General features: G+C 41.9%; 1 long non-coding RNA gene and 1 pseudogene across 2 annotated transcripts in view; both read right to left on the bottom strand.

Annotated features, from left to right (window-relative positions):
* Nucleotides 1-16,894, bottom strand: part of LOC148012221 (uncharacterized) — a 52,211-nt gene extending 35,317 nt beyond the window's left edge. Inside the window, exon 1 of the long non-coding RNA XR_015689123.1 lies at nucleotides 16,682-16,894. This is a non-coding gene — a long non-coding RNA (uncharacterized LOC148012221). The remainder of the gene's footprint in view (nucleotides 1-16,681) is intronic.
* Nucleotides 16,895-17,094: 200 nt separating this feature from the next.
* LOC148012220 (cytochrome P450 71AU50-like) lies at nucleotides 17,095-19,191 on the bottom strand (annotated as a pseudogene). Its single transcript, XR_015689122.1, has 2 exons — nucleotides 18,204-19,191; nucleotides 17,095-18,010 (listed from the first exon to the last, which is right to left on the bottom strand). The product of XR_015689122.1 is annotated as a cytochrome P450 71AU50-like (transcript).
* Between the last annotated feature and the right edge of the window lie 1,959 nt (nucleotides 19,192-21,150).

Here is a 21,150-nt window from a genome sequence, read left to right as displayed (position 1 = left end):
GCAGTATACACCGTAAGAGATCTGTTGTAGTAGCGTGGATACGGTGGCGGCCACAGCTACTCCTACTTTTTCTTCTTCACAAGATAAGAGGTCAATGAAAATTCTCACTATCAAGGGACCAAAGGCTCTGATTGAAAGTATACAATGCCTGAGAGCAGATCATTATAGAGAGCATGACAAAAGGACCCAAGAGCATCCGTGATGTAGCCTGCATTGGTCTATCTCCATCATTGACGCTTTAATCCCTTCTCAGTTGCGTTTCCATTACATTGTAGCTTGACGTTTCTCCTTACATCACCCTTGACTATCACTCTTTCATCCTCGTTTTGCTACTATCACTCGCTTGACACTCCTCTTCGTCTTCGCATAAAGTTAGCATGTTCCTTCTATAGTAGCTTTGCCATCACCTCCAAGTTCGACAACACCTCCAACTTCATCTTTCATCATTGTTGTCATCTGCATGACAATAGGCTGATAAGTCTTCTCCTTCCATCCCTTCTATATGCGTCACCACCCTCCAAACTCCCAGGAAAGCATCATAGCTTTTTAGTTATTAGACTTTCCGTTCACTACAAGGATTGAAATGTATAGCGATGGCGGGTAGCGACGCAGGTAGTAACGTGGCTATTTCCAAATAGCGACGCCCCACGGGAAAAAAAAACAGGCCCAAACCTGAGCACGGGTTCATTTTGCGCATTTTCGTCGAACATTGAGAGAGAGAGAGAGAGACTGTCTTGCATAGGGTGAGAGGGAGAGAGGAAAAATGCTTGCTGCAGCCACCGCTGCCGTTTGCGAAGAAGAGGAGAAGCCTTCATCGCAAAGAGGAGCCGCCAAACCCTCGCCATATCTCATCGGTGAGTCCATTCTCTCCTTTTTCTTGTTTGGGGTTTAATTCTCTCCTTCTTTTGCTTGTTTAGGAGAGGAAATGAGAGAGAAAGAGAGGGAGAGGAGGAGGGAGAGAGGGAGAGAAAGAGAAAGAGAAAGAGAAAGAGAAAGAGAGGGAGAGGGGAGGAAATGAGAGAGGGAGAGAAAGAGAAAGAGAGGGAGAGGGAGAGGGAGAGGGAGAGGGATGGGGAGGAAATGAGAGAGGGAGAGGAAGGGAGAGTGCATTCTCTCTCTCTCTCTCCCTTTTGCTTTTACAATTTGTGTATATATATTGAGAGAGGGAGAGGAAATGAGAGAGAAAGAGAGGGAGAGGGAAAGGGAGGGGGAGGGAGGGAGAGGGAGAGGGAGGGAGAGGGAGGGGGAGGGGGATGGAATGAGAGAACGAGAGAGAGGGAGAGTGTATTCTCTCTCTTTTTTATTTATTTTTTGTATAATTTTGAGGGAGAGAGAGAGGGAGAAAGAGAGTGAAATTAAAGAGAGGGAGAGGGAGAAAATGGGAGAGGGAGGGGGAGGAAATGAGAGAGGGAGAGGGAGGAAGAGAGAGGGAATGAGAGAGGGAGAGAGAAAGAGAAAGAGAGAGAGGGAGGGGGAGGGGGGAGGAAATGAGAGAGGGAGAGAAAGAGAAAGAGAGGGAGAGGGAGAGAGAGGGAGAGTACATTTTCTCTCTCTTTTACTTTTGCTTATATGATTTGTGTATATATATTGAGAGAGGGAGAGGAAATGAGAGAGAAAGAGAGGGAGAGGGAGAGGGAGGAATGGGAGAGAGAGAGAGAGAGAGAGGGAAAGGGAAAGGGAGACAGAGGGAGAGGGAGAAAATGGAAGAGGGAAGGGGATGAAATGAGAGAACGAGAGGAAGGGAGAGTATATTCTCTCTCTTTTTATTTATTTTTTGTATAATTTGTATGTAATGAGAGAGGGAGAAGAAATAAGGGAGAGGGAGAGGGAGAAAGAGAGGGAAATTAAAGAGGGAGAGAGAGAGGGAGAGGAAATGAGAGAGGGGGAGGAAGAGTGAGAAAATGAGAGAGGGAGAGGGAGAGGGAGAGGGAATGAGAGAGGGAGAAGGAGAGGGGGGAGAGACGAAAATATAATAGGAAAATGAGAGAGGGAGAGGGAGGGAGAAGAAATGAGAGAAGGAGAGGAAGAGAGAAAAAGGAAATGAGAGAATGAGAGGAGAGAGAAAAAGAGATAAGATGTTAAACATAATAGGCAAATAGAGAAAGAGAGGGTGTGGGTGAGGGTGAGGGTGAGTGCGAGGGAGGGAAAGGAAATGAGAGAGGGAGAGGAAGAGAGAAAAGAAAATGAGAGAGGGAGAGGAGAGAGAAAAAAGAGAAAGATCATTAAACCTAATGGAAAAATAGAGAAAGAGAGTCAGGGTGAGGGAGGAAGAGGAAATGAGAGAGGGAGAGAAAGAAAGAAAGGGAAATGAGACAGGGAGAGGAGAGAGAAAAAAATGAGTGAGAGAGCAAAGAGAAAGAGAAAAATTTATTAAATCTAATAGAGAAAGAGAAAAAGAGAGGGTCAGGGTGAGTAAGGGATAGGAAATGAGAGAGGGAGAGAAAGAGAGAAAGGTAAATGAGAGAGGGAGAGGAGAGAGAAAAGAAAATAAGAGAGAGAGAGAGAGAGGAGAGAGAAAAAGAGAAATATCATTAAACCTAATAGGGAAAGAGAGAAAGAGAGAGTGAGGGCGAGGGAGAGAGAGGAAATGAGAGAGGGAGAGGAAGAGAAAACGAAATATTATGTGCTAGATACTGAGTACTAGGTACTAAATACTAGTGTTCTATGATACTATATGCTAGGTCATAGAAAACGAGAGAGATGGAAGGAGATGATAACAATCTAAGAAAAGAAAAGAATGATAACAAAAACAAATTGTTTGTTGTAACATAGACAAAATGGAAAACGAGAAAGGTCCTGTTGTTCAAGATCGCGAGGCGTATCTTAATCAACGTGTCCCATGTCCTTGCTCTCAATGCAAGCTGGCAATTAGATGAAAATGCCGATTGTCTATAGAACACGTACGACGATTTGGCGAGTTTCAATCTGAGATCATTGATCAGGCGATTGCGGATTTTCAGCAAACGGTAATTTGAAGTTAATATCAATCATGCATTATACTTGCAAGCTAATTGAATACCATATACAATAAGATTGGGTCTCGCTGGCAAATTTTCTATCCAGGGAGGTGATGTCTCGTCCCAAGGGGGAGTGCACCTTTTGCGGCCAATTAGAAGAGTACGTGGGCATGCGATGGATGGAGTGCAGGAGCCAATCCACCACTCGCCAGGCCAATCTATATCGTCAATGCCAGAGGAGACAAGCAACCTTCCAAACCTATCTACAATCTTGGAGCCTGAGATGGAGGCAATGATCGATGCATTGATTCCCATGGATGTCGAGATTTTTGATCCGCTTAGAGAGGAAGCATCCATACCATTATATGATGGGTGCCGAGTATCTCGGCTGAAGACACTGCTTACACTCTTAAGTGTGCAAGCAAAATACGGGTGGAGCGATACGAGTGTGACCGAGTTATTCAGATACCTTATAAATATGCTTCATTGATTTTTTTTCGGCACTATTATTACAAACATTTATGCTTTTTTAAGGTGTTTTATGATTTTTTTCAAATTATTGAAATATCATATATTATCATCTGCAAATATCATACCTGAGTCTCGTGATGATACACAATATGTTTTACGGAAGCTTGGCATGGACTACAATAATATCCATGCATGTATCAACGATTGCATACTGTTTCGAGGAGAATAGAAGACTATGGAGACATGTCCAAAGTGTGGTGCTCACAGGTATCGACAAGACTTGCAAGGGCAAACCATCCCTCAAAAAGTTCTCAGACACTTTTCACTTATCCCTCGTATAAACCACATGTTTCGTACGTCCGACATGGCGAGCTTGACAACGTGGCATGCGTAGAATAGGTCCACGGATGGAGTTCAACGAATATCAGCGGATTCACGCGAATGGAGCCACATTGACTCTACCTTCTCAGGCTTTGCCCGAGAGCCAATGAATCTTTGGCTTGGTCTTGCAATGGATGGCGTGAACCCATTCAGTCTGCGCTCAACTTCTTATAGTGTGTGGCATATAGTCCTTATTAACTACAATATCCCTCCATGGCTTTCTACGAAGAAAGGACATCTCATCCTTAACTTACTCGTCCCCGGCCACTACAAAGTCAAAAATATGGACGTCTATCTTCATCCATTAGTCAATGAGCTTAAAATTTTGTGGGAGGAGAGGGTCATCGTGCAAGATATGAGCATGCACGATGGTCGGCGGTCAGCCAATATTCGAGCCATTCTCATGTTGACGATGCATGACTTTTCGGGATTCGGAGAGTGCTCAGGTAAGCAGGCCTCCGTTCTCACTGGTAATATCTATATTTTATCTCGTTCAAGCAAGTATTCACTAGGTCATGGTATTGGAACAGATCTGGTTACCTCAGGTTATTATGCATATCCATTGTGCGGGCCACAGTTAGACTCCCGAAGGTCACGAACCATGAAGAAGATGGTATATCAAGGACACGCTGTTTTCTTGCCGTAGGATCATGAACTCAGGGAAGATTTCCTTAGACGACCTCCAACACGTATGAACGCCGCAAGCTGGTAGGAGCTAAAAATTGTCCACGCGAAATCACATCCAAATGAAATGCGACAGTTCTCAGTTTTCTACGAGTTGTCATATTTGACCCACTTACAGGTCAACCACTTGTTGAATCCCATGCATATTTTCAAGAATGTGGACAACTTGTTATGGGACCACATCACAGGAAAGAGAGACACTATAGAGGTACGAATGGATTTGAAGGAGGTAGGTAAGATGGAGGCGCTTTGGCCGCAATCGAGTACTGATGGTCGCGTACAGCTTGCTCGCGCTCCTTGGGTTTTATCCACTAAAGAAGAGCGCATTGTGAAGCAAGTAATCAAGTCTATCTGCACTCCGATGGGTAGCTTGTTATGGGACCACATCACACAAAAGAGAGACATTATAGGGGCACGAATGGATTTGAAGGAGGTAAGTAAGATGGAGGTGCTTTGGCCGCAGTCGAGTGCTGATGGTCGCATACAGTTTCCTCCGCTCCTTGGATTTTGTCTACTAAAGAAGAGCGCATTGTGAAGCAAGTAATCAAGTCTATCTACACTCCGACGGGTATGATGCGTTCTCTTAAGTCCGCATTTTCTAAAGACGACCAATTATCAAGGCTAAAATCCCATGATTGGTATAAGATATGTCAGGTTTGTACTACGAATGGATTGTAATTAGCGTGGGCATTTTGCTATTTGGAATGTAGCCATTATTCATAATGCTTTCTCATTTATGGCAGTTTATACTACCAATCGCGATCGCAGGATGTCTTACTCTAGAAATACGCGGGGCCATTTATAGGTTATCGAATTTGGAGCAATGGATCTCACAGGAGATTAAGACATCCTCTATTGAATCCGTGAGGCGGGGAGCAGTGGAGACAGTTTGTCTCTTTGAGAAATACCTGCCTACCAGCATGCTCACGATACAAATCCACTTTCTTGTGCATCTTGTAGATGAAGTGGAGATTGCTGGACCTGTCCATACGGGATGGATGTTCTTCTTGGAGCGCTTCATGAAAATCCTGAAAGGCTTTGTGCGACGAGCTCAACTAGAAGATAGCATGGCCGAAGGTTAGTTGGTGTCTGAGGTGCTAGTGTATATTTCATAATGACTACCAACAGTGGAACCAGACAATGAAATGCTATGGTCGCTGAAGGACAATGATAGACTGACTGGAGATGTGGTGGTTGGAAATGGGATAGAAAAAAGAATGGATGCCTCAATGAAAGAGAATGTGAATCGCTTTTGTATATTGCACCATGCCTCTATGGAGACGTGACTTGCCAAGTACCAGATCGCTAGGCAAGATCGAGAGGAAGCGCGAGCTGAATTCTGACGTAGTACGCGTCATCGACCGATTCGATATCCCGAAGGCATGGAGGAGATGCCGCGGTTTATGTCAACGTGATGGTTGCATGAAGCTTTGACCATAGCGTCTTGCAAAGGAACAGAGGTCTCAATGGAGGAGTGGAAATTCTTAAGGGGATGTAGTCCAAAGGTGATGAGGAGTTTAGAATCTGTCGTATCTAAATTTTAAATGTAACATCTAATTTAAGTGTTTCAATGTACAGTACAAAATACATAGTGCAATGTGATCGCACGGATGGCATTTTCTCGTGGAGCGTATTGACAAAATGCCCTCCACAATGGACTGTGGTATCATGGCAAGGTTCGAGCAAGAGAGCTGGCGACGAGCAACAGATCCAAACATGGTTGTGGATGAGATGGAGTATTTTGAAAACTTGCAAAGTATTGTTACAGTGGATTACCGTAGCTTCTCCATGATACTATTCGATGTGCATTGGTTCAAAGTGGTACTTGGAGGAGTTGGAGTAACAGTTCGATGAGGTTTATCTAGATTTCTCGAAATAGATTCCGAAAAAAAATGGACGGATTTACGCGACACCTTTGTGTTGCCGGCCCATTGTAAATAGGTGCATGGACTCATTTGCTGGCTAATTGTATTACGGCATAGTTTATGTCACAATCATTTGAACTCTCTTGTACGTGTTTGTGGCAGGTAATCTTCTATCCAAACCCCCGACAACCTCGATGGTGGTATGTTATACCTTCAACTCCCCGAAGTGCGAGATTATATGATCAAAGCGATGTTCCGAGCATAGATGAAGATAATATGCAAATAGAGGGATCGATATTGCAAGGGATGAAGACCGTTGAAAGCTTGGAGCTAGCATTGGCTAATAATGATGGAAATATAGGAGTCCAAGAATTCTTTGACAACGAGTGGACTCATTCTTTTATGGTGACATGTCTATCGACCTTCCAATGTATACAAAGTTGTGTCAGGAGATTAACATAGGACCATAGGATACTTCATACTTGGAGCATCCACTTACTCAATTCGTTGACCAATCACTTATAAGGATATATAAGATATGCATTTTAAGTAAGTTTTTTTTAAAATGATTTATATTACTGTGCTTTGTATGATTTAAATTGATTATTCTAACATCATTTTTTATCTATGCAGGTGATATTTTCAGGATAAGTCGAGAGATGAGCGATGAGGAGTTACAAGACATATTCGCACGCATGTCTCCAAACCAGATCGCGAGATTCAAAGAGATGGCAGACTAGGAGCTATCTCGGTCTTCGTCATGGCGCTCTGCTAGATCTGCTTCAGCGCGATCGGATACTTTGACTTCGAGCAGACGAGCTCGACGCTCACGACTTGGACTAGAGAAAGGGAGTGCATCGGATTAGGGAAATTCTGCAGAGATACAGAGGTAGTGAGCCTGCGGTCGACACGAGATACAGGTGCGACTCTTTGCTCTCGTGGCCCTTCCAAGGAGCGTGGCTCAGGCTCAAGTATGCTATGGAGACACGGACGTGGTGTCTCCGTCTCATCATTCAGTTGGAGCTGCGTCACCTCAGAGATTTGTCACACCTATGGAGACGTCTACTCCAGTTACTCCGGCTTTTGCACAGCCATCTCAGCAGCAGTAGGTGGCACCCTTGCGGGTGCCACTCCGAGAGATATTACCTCGGTCGGTATATCGGATGCACAGGGGTCTCCTAGATATGCCCAGGAGTGTAGACGCAGATGGGAGAGGACCCACATCTTAGGCAGACTCCAGGGGGTTATTGATATCTAGTCGATAGCAGGTTAGAAGCTATCATCATGAATGATGAGGGGAGGAGGGTGATGACTCGCATGAGAGAGTTGTACCAACAAGTTTTTCGGCACATCTTGGATCATTGGAAGAATATATCAAGGGGAGCAAGGACCACATAGTAGCATCCTTGCACGAGGAGTTTTCAGTGCCAACCTCAATAAATAGATTCTCTATGAACTAGATGATGGATTGCATGCGTGCATACATGTCACATAGACGATCCGACGCATGCAAGGCAATCAAGAGTGGGGCTGCAAAGCCCGAGTGGTTAGATGCAGACGACTGGCGCCGACTGAGGGAGGAGGCTGCAGATTCTCCAAGACGTTGGAGTCAGCAGCGCGAGGCGGTGAGGGCACGACTCAAGGCCGGAGTGGTCCACCATCTTGGGAGTGGCGGTCACAGGACATATTTGAAGGACTTTGTAAGTTTTCTTTTGTTTTGCTTGTTTATTTTTTTGAAATATTCTTTGTACTAACAATCATATTTCTAACAATTAGCATTTTGTTTTCTTTGCAACACTCCATTATAAATCCCGATCTGACTGGCCTTGAGACTCGATATAGGGAGAGGCACGATCTCACTGCATTGATCGAACGATTGTATAGACGTGGCGGCCCTGTAAGTCACTCATATTTCTTGTCCGTAGTTACCATGAGATATTTGAATGCATTATTGTATAGTGAATTGATGGGTTGTTTCTTTTTCTGCAAAGTCCGTTCGATGCTCCTTTGTGGCGGGACAAGCTTTCGGGGGACAAGGATTTATAGCTCTCCCTTGGATCCCTGGAGCTCACACACCTTTATTTTTGAGTCGCCTGATCTATGTAGACATTTTCTATGTATTAGTGATATCCTATCATGATTGTACCAATCCCTTATTATGCGATCATGTATTTATTTCATGTATCAATTTTATGATTTCAGTATACATTGTTTTTATTTGCAAGCGCATTGTACACAATAGTACAGAAACTATTTTGTATAGCTCTCATAAAGCACACTTGCTATATATGGCAAGACGGCATCGCTATTAGCATCGCAAATTTTACTGCTCGCGTCGTTATTGACGTCGTTATATACGTCGCAAACCATCGCTCTCAGCGTCGGTATTGGCGTCAGTATTGGCGTTGGTATCAACATCGACGCTGATACCGATGCCAATACCTACGCTGATAGCGACGATAATACCAACTGTTTTATGGCGTCGCCAATAACGACACTTTTTGCAATGACAGGGGCAAATTTTGGTATCTGAATTTTCGTCGCTTTAAACATCGATATAAGGCCTATATCTTGTAGTGGTTCCCTGCTTTTCTTCATTTTTAGCGTCCTCTTTATATCTTTGATCCTTCGGAGTACAAAGCGTGGTACTTTTCGTTTAAACTTATCGCCTATTCAAGCTTTCCATCATAGCTTACGCCACCTTGCTACAGGTTTCAATGGCTCTCTTTTATGACTGTTCCATAGTGTAGAAGGCAGCCAGCAAAAAATATTTGCTTAGTCAGCTATAAAACTCATGAGGCAGGTTTTTTGAATTATACCAATTGGTATACCTCATCTTCTTGCTAAGGCAACTTAATCTGTTATTTAAATTTCGATAACACCTTGTATTTATGAATCAGTCTTGACTCAAAAAGATACAATTTCAGCATTCTTCACTTCTGCATCTACAAAGCTTCATCTCCATGTTGACCAAGCTTTCTCTTTATGTGAGTTGAAAATTGAGGAACAAAAAGTTAACTAAAAGGTTCCCAACCTTAAGCCCTAAGTGATAAGAAAAATGCCACCTATACTAGTCATAAGTAGAGCAAAATGTATCTTCCATTGCCTTGTGCTATAAACACACTATACATGATGCTGACTGCAAATCTCAATCCAAGTATCAAACCCCTTATGGGCATGGTGATCTTGTCCCAATAGGTCAATTTGTGCCTTTTGACCTTCTATTTGGCTTAAAGACTATCTTAGTCTTTGTGGCTTTTTTGCAGGGTCGATAGGTTGGTGTCCTTTTTGAGATGATATTGATAAATCATGGACGTCTTGAGCTTATGTAAATCTTGAAATAGGTCCCCACACTGGAGTAGGATAATGGTTAATCCCAAACTAATTGCAAAGAGGAGTATTTAACTTTAGAGCACAATCAACATTTACCAAGATGACAATGCCAGGATGTATAAAAGGTAGAGGGATAGTGGTCCTCCATCACCACAAAGAGTGCAAGCATTACTCCACTTAAATGTCCTAAATATGAGTGGATAACTTTTAGCTTCCATAGTCTGCTAAATGTTGACATATTATATGTGCTTGGCAACATCTGATTTATAAGTTACATGGGAAATGTCCAAGCGAAGGATCAACATTGCATTCTTTTCCTCAAGTCCTTGGGACTTTAAAACAGGAATCTTCATGTGAATCCATTTTTCATGTAATATGCCCTATCAAGAACATGCTTTTCGTGCCCAATCACTCATGCAGTTTAGAAATTAGATTCCATGCAATGCAATCAATCGAGTGATGCTCGACACAAAATTATGAATGCATTGAGGAATTTGTGCCTAGCATGACTATATGTGCTCGTGTGTCATGCAAACACAAAAGAAACACACAACAAAAAATAAACTCATAATGACACTTAAGAGTCCAATATCTCAGCAGAAAATTCCGCCCTTAAGTCGCAGTGGTAGACGCACAATGTCACGACACCGTTGGTTGCGTGTGAGGAGCTCTCACTAGCTTGTAGGAAAATCTTCCTAGGAGGTCACCCATCCGACTATTGTTGTCACCCAAGTGCATTTAACTAACAAGTGATTATCCACTAGGCTAGTTCTTTTTGTTATTCTATACTACAAACATAGTTTTAATAAGCTAGTCTTGGGAGGGTTTTCCAAGTCTTTCTTCCATGAACTGACATATAAAACATCATTAATAATAACAATTATCTTCATAAGTAGAGAGAGTTTCATAATTAGAGCTAGTTTTTAAAAATATGCAACATAAAATATATAGCACATTGTTTATTAAAATAAACTAAGTAATGGAAACCCATTCCTTGTGAGAGTAACTTTTCACCCAACTGTTTTTGTGAGTTTTCTTCGCTTAATAAGGAGCTACCGGGGTGACCCATTTTTGGCGAAAAAACAAACCACAAATCCAAGAATATACAACATGGGGAGAATAGAGACCAATCTTTCTTTTTCATAAAAATTTTCAAAAACGATTAAAAAAGTAACTTGCTTTTTGCATGCCATCATAATCTAGAAGTTTTCTTAGATTTTTTGAATATTTACAATAAATAATATTCAATATTATCTAAAATATGCTAAAATTATCTCAAAATCTAGTATTTTTAGACCATCCATATCACTTACACTAGCACTAATGACTCAAATGTCATTGACTCTCTTGATCAATAAAAGAATCGAATGATGATGCACTCTAGAGTTTTTCACACCGTATTCGCATAGCATCACAACATGTCCTTGATTTACCATCTTCTTCACGGTTCGTGACCTTTGAGAGTCTAACTATGGCCCACTCAATAGACACGCATAATAATCTAAGATAACCAGACCTATCCCAATACCTCTATCTAGTGAATACAAACTTGAACGAGCTATGATAGATATTACCTACGAGAACAGAAGCCTACTTACCTGAGCACTCTCCGAATCTCGAAAAGTCATGCATGGTCCACATGAGAATGGCTCGTATATTGGCGGACCATCGACCATCATGCTTTCTCATATCTTTTATGGTGACCCCCTCCTCCCATAAAATCTTAAGCTCATCGACTAATGGACGAAGATACATATCCATATTATTAACTTTGTAGTAGCCAAGAACGAGCAAGCTAAGTATGATGTGTCATTTCTTCGTAGAAAACCATGGTGAGATGTTGTAGTTAACAAGAACTATAGGCCACACACTGTACGAAGTTGAGTATAGACCAAATGGGTTCATGTAATCTATAACAGGATCGAGCCTGGCTCTCAGGCAAAGCCTAGAAAGGTAGAGTCAATGTGGCTCCATGCGCGTAAATCCATTGATATTCATTGGACTCCATCTATGGATCTATTCTATGCATGCCATGTTGTCAAGCTCGCCATGTTGGACGTATGAAACATATGGTGTATACAAAGAATAAGCGAAAAGTGTCTAAGAAATTTTTTAGGGATAGTTTGTCCTTGCAAGTGCTGTCAATACCTGTGAGCACCACACTTTGGACATGTCTCCATAATCTTGTATTTTCCTCAAAACAACACGCAATCGTTGACACATGCATAGATGCTATTGTAGTCCATGTCAAGCTTTCGTAAAGCATGTCGCACATCATCACGAGACTCAAACATGATATTTGTAAGTGATAATATATTATACTTTAGTAACTTGAAAAAAAATCATAAAATACCTTGAAAAAATACAATTATTTTTTATGATGGTACTGAAAATAAATCAACGAAGCATACATAAAAGGTACTTGAACAACTCAATCACACTCGCATCGCTTCACCCATATTTTGTTTGCACACTTATTAGGAGTGCAAGCAATGTCCTCAAGCGAGATACTCGACACCTATCATATAATGGTATGGATGCTTCCTCTTTAAGTGGATCAAATGTCTCAATATCCATGGGCATAATGCATTGATCATTGCCTCCATCTTAGGCTTTAATATTGTAGGAAAGCCTAAAAGACTGCATGTCTCCTTTGGTATTAATGGTATAGATTGGATAGTGCCTTCCAAATGGTGGATTAGCTCAACACTCTATCCATCGCACACCTACGAATTCTTCTAACTGACCGCAATTAGTGTACTCCTTGGAATAATACGTTACCTCCCTGTAATAAATTTTACGGCCACATCCAATGTTTTTGTATATGATATCTAATTAGTTTGTGAATACAATGCATAATTGATATACACTTTTCTTACCGTTTGCTCAAACTCTGAGATCGTCTGATCAATGATCTCCGATTAAAACTCGTCGAAGCATCATATGTGTTCTATAGACAATCAATATTTTCATCTAATTGTCAGCTTACATTGAGAGCAAGGACATGGAACACATTGATTAAGATACATCTCACAATCTTGAACATCACGACCTTTATTGTTTTCCATTTGTTCTACATTACAACAAACATTTTGTTTTTGTTATCATTCTTTTTTTCTTTCTTAAATTGTTTGAGAAAAGATTTCTTCTCTTGTAACTCAACAAAATTAACATGTACTAAAGTCTTGGTTTTCTCCTTCTTTCTTTGTTTCTCCCCATTTCTTTGCACCTTTCTTTATGCTCTTCATTCTATGTTATCTCCCCTTTTCTCTTTTATGTTTTCTGTCTTTCATGTTTATTCTCTCTTTCTCGTTTACTCTTCCTCTTCCTTTCTTCTACTCCCTCTTATTCTCTCTCTCTCTCTCTCTCTCTCTCTCTCTCTCTCTCTCTCTCTCTCTCTCTCTGTGTGTGTTACCCCTCTCTTTGTTTGTCTCCACCCATCTACGGACGAGCCTACAGTATATAAAGTCTCATATGCTATACGTGGAGACAAGGGACTAGCTACCCTACGTCAAAGTGTCCCATGTCCCGTTGTTGTGATATTTACAATCACACCTACTTTAGTCCCTTTGTAAGGAGCAGTGAGGGCTCAGAACCACAATTCCATATGCACAGTAAGAGAAAGTACTACCACTCAATTCCTATAAAGCATTGTACTTACACTCTTTTTCTAATGCAATGATAGTACTTTTTTCTTTCCAATAAAATGTATTGTCACTATCAATACATAAGATTGTGTTTATGAGTCCAATTCTTAATCTTGGAACCTAATTCACTTGTGTGACAATTTGTCTTTGTTAGGATCAATGCCTTCATGAATTTCTTATTTCTCTTTCAACCTCCATAACCTTCGCATCTACCATGCTCTAAATCCTATATATTATAACATGGTATCAGAGCTCAACTAAGCATGGTCTGAATCTCCTTTCACTCCTCTCAACTTCTCTTCATCTCAGTCTAGCTCAGATTGAGTATATAACCCTCATTTCTCACTTGAATCTCACAGTCACCTTGTGGCAACCATAGCCAGACAGGACTCATTGCACTTGGAGCTTTCATATCTCATCATAAAGCTTATATATTTGGAAGTTTCCTTCTAGAGAGTTGTGTATTTTCTCAAGGAGAAGATTCCTATCACCTAACACCTTGACATTGACCACTCCATAGCCTAGCATTGAGGAAATTCGTGGTCGTCTAAAATGCACCTACTACTATTCGTATTGTTGATGTCATCGCTACAGGTCTCGATGTTGACGACCACCATAGGACATTGATAGCCTATCATTCAAGCTTCATTTTAATTTTAAAAAAATTAAAAATGATCCACTCTAGCTCCCATAATCAACAAAAACTAGGGCTGGATCAAAACCCTAATCCAGGAAGCCATAGTCAAACTTCACTGAAGCTAAAAAATATCATCATTTTCTCTCTTCTGCCACTGGAACAACCCACTGTTACTCCGATCTACTATCCTTGTATCAAATAAAAAATGAGAAGATTTGAATTTAAAAGAACTTGAAGGATTTTGCAAATTTGGATGACTCAAGGAAGAAACATAGTGTCTATTGACACTTTTTTTTTTACTCTTAGCACTTGTGTCTTTTGACACATCTCAACCAAGTCTTCTACTACTCAAATCTCATAATTTCAAAACTGATTTGATGTTCCCACAAGTCTAACATGGGAAAAGATTCTCCAACTGCTCGTTTCAAACGAGTCGGGTTTCATACCTGGCAGACCCGCATCAAACTCATCTTGATAAAGAAGGGCCTCTGAGCCATCACCATTGGAAAAGAAAAAAGCCTCATGATATAGACCTTGTCACTTGACAAAAGAATGATGATAAGACTCAGGCCATTATCAAACTGAAGCTAGACGACAACTATATCCATCATGTGGATAATTGTGAAACTTCACAAGATACATGGAAGAGACTTGACACTTTGTTTGATGCACAGTCTAAATCATCAAATTATGATCTCTTGATTGAGTTTTTCGAGCTTGAAATGAAGTCTAAAACATCACTTGCCACACATCTAAATTACATAGAATGACTTCTAACCCAACTTGCAGAAATCAATATTAAAATGAAAGAAGATGTTTGCATCGATGTTCTACTTAAGAGTTTGCCTCTTGAATATAATAATATATCGACTTTAATCATGCCAAATCTTAAACTTGTTGATATTCAAACATTACTGTTAGAGGAGAAAAAGAAGATAAAAACTAAGAAAGAACCAAGTATCTCTAGAGATGAATATGCATTATATGTTGGCAACAGGTACAAAGGAAAGAGGTATCAGCTCTTCTGTGATTTTGCATAAGGACTGAACACACCGATAAGTTTTGCCACGCCAGAAAAATGTCCCAAAAGGTATATCTAGTTGCAGTCAAAAAAGAAGAAAAAAACGAAATAAAAGAAGAAGAAGAAGAAGAAAACCACCAAGAGAAGGATAAACCTCATCAGTCATATTCAGATAGACTTTTCTAGCTTTGTATTTCCTAACCCTATCACTTCAAACATAAACTTATAAACTCCTCAAATAAGCCTTATACTATAGTCTCTGTACACTTTATGAGAGCCCTACTTCATTCTCTGGATGTCCATCAAGTTTGTAATACCCACACTTATCCTTTTATAATAACCTTTGGAGTTTTGTCATGTTTATGGCATGTCCATACTTTGCAAGCGTTGCTTTCATTGAAGCCTCTACATACTTTATACTTCTAGTTGTAATTAAGGAGGGATGTTGAGATATTTACAATCACACTTCAATCCCTTTGTAAGGAGTAGTGAGAGCTCACAAGACCAGAATCCCATATGCACAGTAAGAGAATGTATTACCACTCAATTCCTATAAAGCATTGTACTTGCACTCTTTTTCTAATGTAATAATAGTATTCTTTTCTTTCCAGTAAGACATCTTGTCATTGTCAATACACAATATTGTGTTTATGAGTCCAAGTCTCAATCTTAGAACCTAATTCACTTGTGTGACAATTTGTCTTTGTCAGAATCAATGTCTTCATGAATTTATTCTCTCTTTCAACCGCTATAGCCTCCGCATCTGCCATATTCTAGATTTCACATATTGTAACACCGGTGATATTGCACCGAACCTTGCCACTTTTTTTCCTTTGTGTGCGACTCGATATGCAAAGCGTAGAGGATAGCACAAAGCATATCAAGAAAACCATCCATTTATCTCCAAGTCCAATCTCTCTTTCGCTTTACCGGGCCTAAAGACATAGGTCTTCCGCACTTTTTCAAAGCATTGAACACACCCAATGTACACCCTTAACAACATACATACATACATACATACATATATATATATATTCTACTACTACTACTACTACTACTTGCCTTCCCGAAGCGTCAAACACACCCAAAGGTGCACCTTTAACAAAACCTCTCTCTCCTACTACCACTACTACTAGTACTCACCTTCCCAAAGCGTTGCACACATACTATTGCTACTACTAGTACTCACATTTCCGAAGCATCGAACACACCTAAGGTGCATCTTTACAAAACCTCTCTCTCTCTACTACTACTACTCACCTTCCCGGAAGTGTCAAACACGCCCAAGGTGCACCTTTAACAAAACATCTCTTTCTCTCTCTTCTACTAGTACTACTACTACAAACAAAAAAAGAAAAAAATTAAAAAACAAGATCTTACTCTTTATTTTTCATTCATTCCTTCTCTCCCTTCCTCTCTCTCTATTATGTTTTATGTTTATTCCCTCTCTCTTTCGTTTTTTCTTCCTTTTTCTCTCCTTTTCCCTTTGATTTTATTTTTCATTCATTTTTTCTCCTCTCCCTCCCTCTCTTTTTCTCTTTTTATTATGTTTCATGTTTATTCCCTCTTTCTTTCTTTCTTCCTTTTTCTCTCGTTCTCCCTCTCATTTCCTCTCTTTCTCCCTCAATACACAAACAAAAGAAAATAAAAAAAAACAAGAACAAACCAAGGAGCAATGCACTCACCGCAAAGGCCGATGGATGGATTCGACGGCTTCGCTTCACAATGGCAGCTCCTCTTCGCCCTTCGTGCACTTCCTCTTCTTCGTGAACAATGGCGATGGCGATCAGAAGCTCTCATTCTCTCCGTCTCCCTCCCAAACGCACAATATAGTTTGCTCTCTTGCGCTCTTTTGAAGCAAGAAGCCACGCTCGAGTTTCGACCCATTTTTTTTCGTTTGAGTACTGTACGACATCACTAATTTATATCACAAATAGCCATCGTTATTTCCTTATAACTTTGTAGTGCATGTGACACTGTGACAACATCAAGGCTAAACTTCTAAAGCATCTAATATTATATATTCAAGTTTCAATCCTAGTAAATGGACTCGTGATAATCATACTACTTCTAATAACTTATATAAGGAGAAACTCGTATAAAAGCCCACTTTTGTACTCCTTTTACTTTATACAACTTACCGACTTTTAAAAAAATACACATAATGTTGCAACATTACAGTAAGGACTCAAGGAGAACGTTATAGCACGGTGAGCCCGCTCTTGACCCGTTACGCTTGTTTAACGTCACATCCTGAGAATAGGGCGTCTCTGAGCCGCACAACTTGAATTATTTGAAATCAAAAGCTCGGTCTACGCGCGCACCCACCTTCCCAGCTCAGCCAGCCTCTCGCGCGCACCCACCTTCCCAGCTCAGCCAGCCTCTCGTTGATCCCTACTTGGACTGTGTTAGGGTGATGCGTAGGGTGGGAGTTGCTAGGAGTGGCTGTGACCGAAACGTCACTGCTGATGATTTTTCCGACATATCTACGCGGCTCTGGTTGTGGGGCAGCTGCCAATCAAAACAGTGGACAAGGTTTGCAACGATGAGCTGAAGGGTTGCTAAGGCGAGAGGAGCGCCGGGGCAGCTCCTCCTGCCCGAACCGAAGGGGATCCACGAGAACTGCTGAATAGCTGGGTTTTCATCTGATGATCCGCGACTCAGGAATCTCTCTGGCCAGAACCTCTCAGGATCCTCCCACGTGCCAGGGTCCCTCCCAATCGCCCAAGCATTCACAAAAAGCCTTGTTTCCGCCGGAAGGCGGTACCCCATCACCTCGCAATCCTCTGTGGACATGTGTGGAACTAGGAGACTCACAGGCGCAAGCTTTCCTTCACAATGGCGGCCACATAAGGGAGGCTCGTCATGTCTGAATCCTCTACCATTCTCTCGAGTCCTGCGACCTTCTGTGTCTCAGCTTGAAGCTTCTTCAGGACCAACGGGTTGTTGAGGAGCTCGGCCATGGTCCAATCGAGTGTTACAGACGTAGTGTCGATTCCGGCTGCAATCAGGTCCTACAGAGCAGAAGCGGCTCAGTCAGCACATCTCATAAGTGCGACATGAAGAATGGGAGGTGCGCGCACGCGCACACACACATACATACATTCATTCTCTCTCTCTCTCTCTCTCTCTCTCTCTCTCTCTCTCTCTCTCTCTCTCTCTCTCTCTCTCCTCGTGCGCCCGTGGAAATGATCGTACGACTCATACCAGAACATACTGCTTCACGAGCACCCGGCTGAAGGAGGGATCCAAGAGCAGCTCATCCAGAATATCTTCCGGAACGTTCTCCCTCCCTTGCAGCGTATTGACCTGCTGCTGCTGCTCGCGTTCCGTTATCAAGAACTCCCACAATGCATCGAACTCCTGATGGAGCTTGTCCATGGTTCTCTTGACACTGCGGTCCAGGAAGCCAAGCCACGGGATGAAGTCACCCAGCACCGGCACCTGGAACAGCACCGCCGTCTGATGAACGAGGTCCTTCAAGGAGGTGTCACCCGTCCGGACATCCGACCATCGGCGGCGGAACATCATGAGGCACATGAGGTCTTCCATCGTGACGGACATGGCACGTTTCAGGTCCACGTTAGGGGCCGCATTAGCTGCGTCCGCCAGGTTGTAGACGAGGCGGGCCACCTCGTCCCTCCGCAGGCGCTGCGTCTCCTGGATCCTCCGGGCGCTGAAGAGCTGCAATGTGGCGACCTTCCTGACGTGGCGCCAGTGGGGCCCGTACTGCGCCATCACCAAGGCGTTGGCCTGCCCGTAGTGGACGCGCTCCACGAAGAGGTAGGGCGGCCGGCTGGCGAAGGCCTTGTCGTGCGTCTGCAGGAACTCCCTGGCCACCTGGGCGCTGGAGACCACCACCGTTGGCTTCGACCCTAACCGTAAGTACATGAGTGGCCCGTACCGTTCCGCCAAGCGTGCCAGTCGCACGTGTGCTAGGTCCCCCATGAGATGCAGTAGGTTCCCGAGCACGGGCAAGGGCAAGGGCCCGGGAAGGAGCTTATTCTGCTGCTGCTGCTGCCGCCTCCTCCAACTTTTGGCGACGATCAAGCAAGCCCATGATATCACTAGCACGCACACGGCGTGGGTGAGCCAGCCGGCCCTCCGCCCTTCGAAAATTTGCATTGTCCTGCTGGTGCCTATCACCAGTAACTGAGCCGAACCAGGCTATGAGCATTGAGCACGTCGAAGACAGAGACACGTTTTATACTATATACTTTGCTGCCTAGTTTTCAGCCCCTTTGGCCCACATTCCAGATGCATCATGCGTGTTTCTCAAAAGGTTCAAACCGGTTTGAACTTTGAGGCTTTGAGCACTTCCAAGTCAGAGACACGTGTGACGTTTATAGTATATACTTTCCTGCCTAGTTTTTCAACCGATTTGACTCACATTTCAGAGACGTGTTTTCTCTTTTCAAAGGGGTTTGCCATTTTCAGTCTTCGGATACGAAAATCGTTACAACGCTTAAAAGCTATGGTTGTCCTAAAGCCACCCAACGTGTGAACGAAATCGGTCAAGTATCGGTGATCGCCCATATATCTTCGACATATTGCATTAGAATTAATTAAGATGGTACATTATTTAGGCCGAACCACATGCAAAGTGCATACAAACACTCCCCAAACAATGACTATTTACTATTTACATGCTCAATGTATTTATGAGGCCATCTACATGCTCAATCCGTGAGAACACCGATGAGACTATTCACTATTAGGGGGATGTTTAAAGTTGCATCTCAAAGAGTTTTTGAACATCACTTCTAAAAGGAAATTGTGAGATGACACACATATGTCATATGAGTACAAGATGCACTATCATGGTGGATTACGAAAAGGGTTCTATTTGCTAATGAGGCTAGGTTCAAAGGGTGGTGGTGGAAGTTCATGGTTGGGATATGCATTTTTACGTGGATAAGATCCAAAATTCAATATTTTTCAATTGACAGAAGTGTACAATGTGTGAATAATTGAAAAGCTTAACACACCAAATCATTTCAAAATATAAACATGGTTGAAAAGCAAGATTAATCATAATATTGAACTAGAAAGAGAGGAGATATCAATTGCCAAAGAACCTAGTAGAAAAATACATGAAGCATTACTTTTTCCTTCAAGTGGAAGATGATGATGTTTAACTTTTCGACATGCTATCACCGAACACTTGAAGTACTTTTTTCCTTACATATTCTTTGTACATTGATCTTGCAATTTTATGCCGATTAGCTCCAAAAAAAAAAGTCCCTTGATATAGCTCCACCGCCACCTTCCTCATCTCTTTGTGCTTGCTCCATTGCATCTTTTCCTTGGATAGGATGAATTGATTGGATCTAAACCATTGAGTTTGATGTTGTTCTTTGATCCTCTTCCATTGAGTTATCAAGTTGCAAGCTTGCCTCAATCTCACATACCCATTCCATGTCAAAAGAGTCACCATGGCATATAGAGTTATTACATGAAACAAAACAAGTAGCTATATGAGATTTGGAACGTGATGCAAATCCATATCACATATCTTCAACAATATGCATAACCTTGTCTTTAACATACCAAAGGCTCGCTCAACTGGCATTCTTGTACTAGATTGTATAAAATTCCAATTATATTTAATGCATGATAAGCCTTCTTTGCATCCTTGGAATGGCACTAGCATGTATGATCGAGCTAGGTAAGCACAATCTCCTCCCAAACAATAGATACCCAACTTTCCCCTTGCACATCTTTGACCTAGCTCACTTCTAGTGAAGGTTAAGGAGTCATGGATTGACCCAACCCATCCTATATCATAATTCCATATACTAGAATAATTTGTTGCAAGTGTTAATTACAAAAGAATTGAGTGGAACCCTTTATGATTGAAGTAATCCTCATGGTTCTCCTTTGGGGCAATGATAGGAATATGTGAGCCATCAACTGCTCCTATGACCTAAGGGATACCTCTCAAGACCTCAAATTCCCTAGCTAGCTTCTCAAAGTGAGTTTGAGATGGCTACTTAATATATGCATCCATTAAGCCAGATATGAAGAGGGCCTTGCAAAAGCCAATGACTATGCCACAAGTAGTACTCTTTGCACAGCCATGCAAATTTTTTGGGACCTCTAATGTTGTGTTAGATATCAATCTATGAAGAGCAAGACAAACACACATACTAAT

This window comes from Lygodium microphyllum, chromosome 27, assembly GCF_053477565.2.
Source record: "Lygodium microphyllum isolate KBCC chromosome 27, Lygodium_microphyllum_v1.1.10, whole genome shotgun sequence".
Classification (NCBI taxonomy): Eukaryota; Viridiplantae; Streptophyta; class Polypodiopsida; order Schizaeales; family Lygodiaceae; genus Lygodium; species Lygodium microphyllum.
This window is presented reverse-complemented; position numbering and strand designations above follow the sequence as displayed.